The sequence below is a fragment of the Meleagris gallopavo genome, chromosome 11 (assembly GCF_000146605.3).
Source record: "Meleagris gallopavo isolate NT-WF06-2002-E0010 breed Aviagen turkey brand Nicholas breeding stock chromosome 11, Turkey_5.1, whole genome shotgun sequence".
In the NCBI taxonomy this organism is placed as follows: domain Eukaryota; kingdom Metazoa; phylum Chordata; class Aves; order Galliformes; family Phasianidae; genus Meleagris; species Meleagris gallopavo.
In genome coordinates this window covers 22,833,348-22,842,302 of record NC_015021.2, presented here as the reverse complement: position 1 = coordinate 22,842,302, position 8,955 = coordinate 22,833,348, and the positions used below count along the sequence as shown (strand labels likewise).

Genomic DNA, 8,955 nt, shown 5'->3' with positions numbered 1-8,955 from the left:
TTTTTAAGAAACTTTCCATGCTACAGGCGTAAACATTAAGCCTGAGCTGAACTTCTCATGAGAATGGTAAGTATGGGGAACGAGAGCTTTTACACACACCTTCAACTAGTTGTGGACTATAAAGAAACCCCTCTGGGGGGCAGAATGAACTCATCAGGTTCATCCAGGAAGGAACAGGAGTCACAATCCCTGCTCTTATAACCTTCATTTTTTCATGTTGAAGTTGTTGGAGGCAGCAAACAACAAGTGTTAAGCATAAAATCATAACAGCAAAGAAATGTTACCTAAAAATGGACGGTTTTTGGCTTGCCTGCCCTCAAGTTTTTGCTCTATGATGGAGTCAGGTCTGAGACCTTACATCTACCAACTTGACTGCTATCAAAATATTTAACAGCTGTTTGCCTGAAGTCATCTCCCTTTCCTCAGCAGAAGAGGACATGCTGTCACATTAACATTCTTCCTAACTGAACTGTCAGTTGCAAACTGCAAAGTTAAGACATGACTGAATGTGAACATTAAGGGTAGTTGGAAAATTTTGCCTCTCAACATCACCTTGAACAGAGCAGAGCTTTTCCCAACCCTTCCATGACTACACAGTAACTGCCGATAGCCACCTCACCTCCATGTGCTCACTGCTCAACACCAGCTGTAGTTCATGCAGGCCATCACGCTTCTGCCTGCTGAGCAGCCTTTGTGCTCGAGGAGATTTCAGAACGCCACCACTGAGAGGACTTGTTCTCACATCAGTAAACAGAATTAAACGCTTTTTCCTTCAGGAAGAAATCTGGATATTCCTATACTCTGTCACAACGGCCACTGTTAGGTCCTCTATTCCATAATAGTGGATGCTTTCTTAGGATGTCAGAAAGAATTTAGCACAAACAGCAATAAAGAAATGGGCTAAATGAGAAGACAAAACACTCTTCAATTTAAAACATCCCCGACCTCTAAAAAGATGAAATATTTACCACTGCAATTCAGTCAGCATTTTTCTTGTCTAATATGAACTTCATGAGCTTACACAGGCTTTCTTAGTGATCCCGTGTGTTTGTTGTGTTTAAAGAGGAATCTTAGGGTCCCTCATTTACATTTAGGCCACTGTGCTGTTTTTTTTTATACTCTGCTATGGAAATCAGTAATTGTTTCAAATAAAACGTTTGGAAATTTCCACATGTGCTTTAACTTAGCCATAAAAGAATTGCTTAAACACTGACGAGGAGGAGTTCAGTCTTGAAGAGACTGAAAAGGGTGATAAACACTTAAAGATTCTGCATCTCTGGTTTCAGACGATACACTAAGCTAGATTACTAAATTAAGTCTAATTTAAATACCAAATACATGAAATGCTCTAAGAGAAACAAGGTTATTATGTATGAAAAAATACCAGCTATAACATCCCCACAGATTCTAAGCTAATACTTCTTCCCTTATCTGCAGTGATTAATGCGTGCTCCATAATGCCACCTAAATTCTTTGAAGACCATCAGTAGTCCACAGGCATTTCTGGGAGGTCTGCAGTGTTTCTTTCAAAGTACTTGTTGGGTTTTCTGTAAAAAAGGCAGTTTCTGAGAGCTTTCAAGAGTTTTCTGATAATTTAAACTCTCCCCGCTCACTTGCCCCAAATCCTTTCCCTTATTTGTTTCTCAGTTAGGATTTTATTGTACCAAAATTTGCAGTTGCAGGAAAGGTAGCACTGCACAGAATAGCATCACTACATACAGATGGAAGCAGCTGGAGCTGAAAGCAGCAACAGGACTGAATGTGTGGGAGACAACGCTGCACATCTAGAAAAAGCAGGAGCCAGCTTATTTTACTACTTCCCTTTAATCCACTGCAACTTAATGCTATGCTGCCACAAAATGAGGGGAAAAGATAAACGAGGGAAGTGACACTTATGGAAAAAATACATAAACAAAATCCATTCCCATTCTTGTCAGAGTAAGCAGGACTGCAGTGCAAAGGCTGCAGACAGCTCATGATCAGCACGGCCACGCTCTGTATTGCATCGACCTAAGAGAGGCAGTCCTGCAAATAACAGCTCTGGTGCATTTCCACAGGGAAATCAATACAGACATAAGGTGGACATGTCCAGAAGAATGGCTGCTCTCTACCTCTCTCTTCATCTCACAACATATAGTAAATATGTCCCTGCTCTTTTCTCACTGCATACTTGGGGTCTCTTCAGGAGCAAACACATTCACCTCTGCCAAACGCAGCAAAAAGCAAAAGTGGAAGGAATTTCAGAAGCTGCTAAACTGAATTAAGTTATTGTGAAAGTTACAGAAAGTAAGTTTTGTAAGGACTAACTTTATTTGTAACACGGATTCAAATAGTGATGCTCTTGTATATTCTCCAGCATTTCACCCACACAAAGGTCCACACTGCTGCCTCAAAAAAAGAAGAAAAAAAATCAAACCTTGTCAGAATGGCAATGAAAAACCTCTCCTTATTCCCTCCAATAGTCCCAGTTACTGCTACTACTAACATATCCTTAAATTGCCCACAGTCTTTCAGAGATGAATAGAGGTAAAATTGGCAGAAAGAAAGAGCAAACAAATTACAAATTTGATTACAAATACTGATATTTCTTTCTTTACATAGTGATCTAAAATGGCATTTAATGCCAAAGTGTATGTGAAAGAATATGAAGTCAGCAGGAGTCAGCAAATGGGAGTGCGGAAGTGGAAAAAAAGTGAACACTGACATGGAGCACTGCTGAGAGACTGCCAGGGGAGAGGAAAGATGGTTGGTGGCTGCAATGGAAAATAAGCGAAGAGACAGAAGTGCACCATGTCACCAACCGTCTCAAGTTAGACATCTTACGTCATGATCTGCCTGCACAGATGATAACACTCACAGGGATTCAGCTAGATCTCTGCTTCCTAACTGCTGCTACTCCCTACAGGGTCTTCCAGAACTAAATCCTAACACTGCTAAGCGACAAGAGAGGAAGCAGAGATGGTTGTTGCATGTGGATGATGAGATGCCCTGCTAGACTGACACCACCACTGCCAATGGGGGCTTTCTGATGTTCTAGCTGATGGTTTCCTTCACCTCCTCACATTAATTCCCACTGCCCATATAGGTACTCACAGGAGACTCCGACAATCACCTGGTATAGTTTTCTCTTTTCCATAGACACTTTCTGTACTTACTGAAATTAACGTTCCATTCTCTTTTTGATGTCTTCCAAGCCAGATTTTTACATGTCTTTTGTTTGAGTTTCAACCCACAGTTGTTTCAGAGAAGAAGTGCCATAAGCTCAGTGATCAGGATTCCCTGAGATACCCTCACACTGTTTCCCGGTGTCTCAAGAGTGTCATGGGCTTGTACAACATGGGTTGAACACATCCATAACAGCAGCACACAGACACGTTGTATCTTGAGTAATTTTTATGACAGGGTATCACTCATTTATTTCCCAAATTCTGTGGGAGTTTGACTGAATCAGAAGTGAGTAAGGACTGAATAGAAACTTCAGGGCCTGGCTAATGGAATCTCTGGAGACGTGAAATGCAGAAGTGGTGTCTCTGAGTTCACTTCCTGAGTTCAAAACAACATAATCTTCAGTGTGTTCAGTGGAAGTTCCTATGACTGATTCAATCAAGTAAGGGCTACTCATCTTCCAGTAACCAAGTACGAAAACTGCACGGCCTGCAGCTTACACAAGGAGCACTCCCCTGTCTTTAACACAGTAATATCAGCTCTGTAGGTACAGCATCTCCACATTCAGCGTGAACTGCAAAACCATCTGAGAACTATGACATTCTGCCCAGATCACAGCTGTTCTCTGTGCTGGCCATACCAAGCTCTAAAACGTATCCACTTATGCTTGAATGAGCTGGAATCACACAAATACCCTCTATTACATTTCTCTTAATCTCTTATCTGATAGTTCTGGAAGATCTGTTTGAAAACAGCACTTCTATTAATACGTTACAAGAAACAGCTTCATTTTCAGAACTCTGTCTTTCAAGACCGCATGTAACACCAGCTTGTCTGAGGAAAATATCTTCAGGTTCCAGACAGCTTTCTTAGCCAGGAATTTCTTCTGACTGCCACTGCCCTGTAAACCTACAGGTAAGCCAATTAATGTGTTGCAACCTTAAATACGCAACTTCCATGTGCAACAACATTCCTGATTATCTGTAATTCTACATTACAGCTCCTCCATTTCTGGCTAGAAAAACTTCCAGGCGTAATTAGTTCCCATTTGATAGGAACAGATAGGTTTGGTAGATGGGTAAACTGCATCTCAAAATGATGCTGAGGTTAACACAGCAGCGTGCAAACTGAATGCAATACTTCTAAAGCACTGCATCTATTCCTTATTAATGTCCACTGCCATTATCTAATGGGAAAATTTCTAAGAGGGATTAACTTGGGACAGCTGGATATGCATTTCCATACAGGTGATAGGGAAGACAAGAAAGCTCTTTGGCCTTGATCCACTTGTGAATTATTCAACTACCTAAGGTTATTTTCACATAGAGACTAGGAGCACTGCTTGTCAACATCACTACATTTTGAACTGACAATTTACAAAGGAAGGAAAAACATCGATGGTAACTGTTTTCTGCTCTCTCACAGTTTGATCAGCTTCAAACAGGGACAGACACGAGTCTAGCTAACCTGAGCTGCAGCTGGGACTACACTACCAGGTATCATATCTTGCAGAGTTTACTGGTGGAAATTCAGCCAAGTACCCCAAGGTCTACCCCATCTACAAACATGCAAACTTACACTCTAACATGCTCTTCTAAGTCCCTTTCAGACAGTGACTTAAAAGGAAATCCTCTGGCTTACTGTTACACAGACAAGGTCAGAGTTACACCGTGTACTTCTTTCTGCACCTGGCAGCCTCGCAGGAATGAGTGCCAAAAAACGAGTGCAGACAGCTCCAGCAGCAGCTATCCACACTGTGAATGTCTCTGCACAGGGGTACAAGTTGGGAGGCATCTCAAGCTGCAATCCGACCCATTTACGTGTGGCCCAAGTGAGTACTGTCTTAGATTAAATATTCTACACTGCTGCAAACTACTTCTACTGCAAACAGACATTTCTTCAAGAACGTGTATGTGGGAGCTGGAGTGTAGGAGAATGAACATGGAGTTGGAAACCGATGACTTGACTTTATTTTTAATTAAAGCTCATCACTACTTGCCTGAAATCACTGCCCTTTTAACAGCTGTTTTAAGACCAGATGAAAGATAGCTGGCGATATCGAGGCAGCCAATGTTGACAAAGCTAAATGCCAATGTTACAGGCATGATCCTAGCTCACAGATTCAGTGGATGCTCAAGAATTTTGTGTATGGAAGTAAAGGTTACTCCATTTTTCTAAAAAAAAAAGAAATTCAGCTGATTTTGATATTAGCCCGTTTAAGCAAAGTGTGAATGACAGCTAAAAAAAGACCTAATGTCTGTGAGCACAGATTGCACAGTATCACAGTTCAAACAGAGGCACAGTGACTGAATTATGAAACACTCACCAAAGACGTTCACTTTGTAAGCAGAATTCTAGTCTCCTATGCTGCAAAATCAGTCTTTCTCTAGCATCAAATTCAATCCACTGCTTGCTAGAAGAAAAAAGAAGTATAACTTTGGGAATAATAAATTTTGCAGTGAGCTCTGCTAATGTGAGCTCTTCTCCATCAACTCTTCTTTTAAATGTTTCTAATAATGGGATGCATGTTCACATCTGCTAAGCTACAGAGGTAATTTGCGCCCACTTAGAACTCCATTTGATGAGGTATAAAAATAGCTTGGTAACAGGAAATCTGGCCCATTCCTTAAAATGGTGTTTGGAAATGTAACTAAATAATGATTCCAGTTTCATCAATAACATGAAAATCAGGCAGAAATGTGTCTTCCAACACTCTATGACAATCTCCTTATTTACTAGAAATATAAACACAGTTCCTGAAAAGTTTTTTCACTCTTTCCTGCTGCACCTTCTTTCTTCTGGGAAAAAGGAATGGAATGATTCTGGAAGAAAGTAGAATCTTGCTGTGACTGTTCCAAGACGTCCGATGCCTTGAGTTCATCGAGCTGTCCATTGCAATTACATGCTCGATGACAGAATCTGCATCTCCACTACCATTATTTCACCAGGACATCAGTACTGATTCTGTTATTTTTCTTCTACGGTTAATCTTGTAGTACTCTGGCATATAAATACAGAATATAATGAATAAAATAATACAGAGTTCAAAAGAAAGGGAATTGAATTATAGTCTTCAGTACAAATGGGTCATTTGTATATGTCAATCCTAATTGGGTTACTGGATTAAAGAAAGAGTACAGACGCCTTTCACTTCTGTATTACTTCATAACGTTCCAGAATTTTGATTTCTGGAGCCATCTAGATCCTATTTAGGGAAAAACAATTTTACCAGTAATACAGTTATCTTATCAAGTTTTACTAGCCACGGTTATTTTCATTACAAACTGGTGGACATCTTGCCCGTAACTGTACACAGACAAAACTCGGTGATACAGACACTTCATTTAAAAGAGGAGGCAGAAGTCTGTGCTGTGCCTTGCACTGTCTGCTGCAGGGAGCTCTTCACCTTAACTTGCAGAATTGCAGCTCTGTGAACTTTCAGATGAACTGATGTTTCCATGCAATGTCCAACTTCACAGCAACATGGCAGCCCACCAGGCTTCTGTATTTAAGATTTCTTCCCTTTTTTATACTTTTTCTAAATAATGAACAACCACAGAATTAGAGTTATATGTCTCCCCTGTGTTGTGTGGTAGCAGTTCAACATTTGCATCTATTTACATAAAGACTTTCCTACAGAAAATTAGAAAGCATTTGTTTTGCATTAAAAACCAAATGAGGAATTTATTTTTCATTCCTTATTTTTCATTCCTTCTGCAAAGATTTTGCAGAATGCTATGCAGAGAAACAGCACTGCAAAAAGTGAACAAGCAATGCCTGCTTAAGGCTATCAGTAAGAGCACTGTGACATTTGGCATGTAAGTGCTTATTTTATTTACGATACAGATGTTACAAAAATATTCATTTTCATTAAAATGTTAGAAATGGAGAGGATCTAACTTTCCATAAAGCAACAACCAAAGGACAATACAGCTGCTCCCCAGAGATTCCTCCACATCCCTTCTGCAGTACTGCAGAACAATACAAGAACAGTTGGGCAGCAGGAATGTCACTCCCTGTGTAAACCTCTCTCCAAAAGTTCCATGGCTGCAAAGCTTAAGACACAGCCACATTAAAAATATTTTTCAGCACTGAAAAATCTTTGCACTATCTAAACTTATCTTAAATTCACATCTTTCCTCTCCAGAACAACAAACAGCCTGGTTGGTCCTCTTCTCTAAAGAAGGTGGCTTTTCCTAGTTAAAGAAGCAAGAACAGGAGGATATTGTTTGGCTAAAGAACCTTTGTTTAGTTTCATGTCACTCTTGCTCTTATTATTCTCAGATGGACTTTCCAAACTTCCTGCTCTCTCCTTCCTTGCTGTTGTCCTTCTCTTTGCAAACACAAGAGTCCAGGCATAAAAGGATTTTCCAAGCAGCAGTGCTCAGGGAGGGACTGAGGATAGCTCTGCCTTGTGGAAAGGATGGAAAAGGTGGTACCAAAATGGGCAGGATTCTAAGCACGATACTGCAATGCTTGTATCTGAGAGGTAGCATTTACACTTGTGCCACGATCAAGGGATACAGCTGGAGTCACCAAAGGAAAAGATAGGTAATGTCAATAAGAAGAGAAGATGGCTGCAGATTGTCTGAATAGAAACAATTACACAGAATCACAGAATTGTAGGGTTGGAAGGGACCTCTAGAGATCATCGAGACCAACCCCTGCCAAAGCAGTTCCCTACACCAGGTCGCACAGGTAGGCGTCCAGGCGAGACTTGAATATCTCCAGAGAAGGAGACTCCACAACCTCCTGGGCAGCCTGTTCCAGTGCTCCGTCACCTCACCGTGAAGAAGTTCTTACGCACATTCGTGCGAAACTTCCTGTGCTGCAGCTGATGTCCGTTTCCCCTCGTCCTGTCTCCACGTACCACTGAAAAGAGACTGGCCTCACCACTATGGCCGCCACACCTCAGATATTTATAAACCTGGATCAGGTCCCCTCTCAGTCATCTTTTCTCAAGGCTAAACAGACCCAGTTCACTTAGCCTTTCTTCATAGGGCAGATGCTCCAGGCCCTTCACCATCTTTGTGGCCCTCCACTGGACTCTTTCCAAGAGATCCCTGTCTTTTTTGTACTGGGGAGCCCAGAACTGGACACAGTACTCCAGATGAGGCCTTACCAGGGCAGAGTAGAGGGGGAGGATCACCTCCCTCGACCTGCTGGACACGCTCTTCTTAATGCACCCCAGAATGCCATTTTTGGCCTCTTGGCCACGAGGGCACACTGCTGGCTCATGGCCAACCTGTCGTCCACCAGGACGCCCAGGTCCCTCTCTGCAGAGCTCCTCTTCAGCAGCTCATCCCCCAGCCTGTATTGGTGCATGCAATTATTCCTCCCTAGGTGTAAGACTCTACACTTGCTTTTGTTGAACCTCATCCGGTTTCTTTCTGCCCAGCTCTCCAGCCTGTCCAGGTCTCGCTGAATGGCAGCACAGCCTTCAGGCGTGTCAGCCAATCCTCCCAACTTCGTATCATCAGCAAACTTGCTGAGGGTGGCCACTATCCCCTCATCAAGGTCACTGATGAAGATGTTGAACAAGACCGGACCCAGCACAGACCCCTGGGGGACACCACTGGTTACAGGTCTCCAGCCAGACTCTGCACCACCAACGACGACTCTCTGCGCTCTGCCAGTCAGCCAGTTCTCAACCCACCTCACTGTCCACTCGTCTATCCCACACTTCCTCAGCTTTGTTATAAGGATGTCGTGGGAGACAGTATCAAACGCCTTTCTAAAATCAAGGTAGATTACATCTACCGCTCTTCCCCCATCCACCCAGCATGTGAC

At 42.2% G+C, this 8,955-nt stretch overlaps 1 protein-coding gene across 1 annotated transcript in view; it reads right to left on the bottom strand.

The window, feature by feature from the left end:
- Positions 1-8,955, bottom strand: part of GPR149 (G protein-coupled receptor 149) — a 132,050-nt gene that overhangs the window by 57,717 nt on the left and 65,378 nt on the right. Inside the window, exon 3 of the mRNA XM_019619238.2 lies at positions 5,492-5,578. The gene's annotated coding sequence lies outside the window, so the exon portion shown is untranslated. The remainder of the gene's footprint in view (positions 1-5,491; positions 5,579-8,955) is intronic.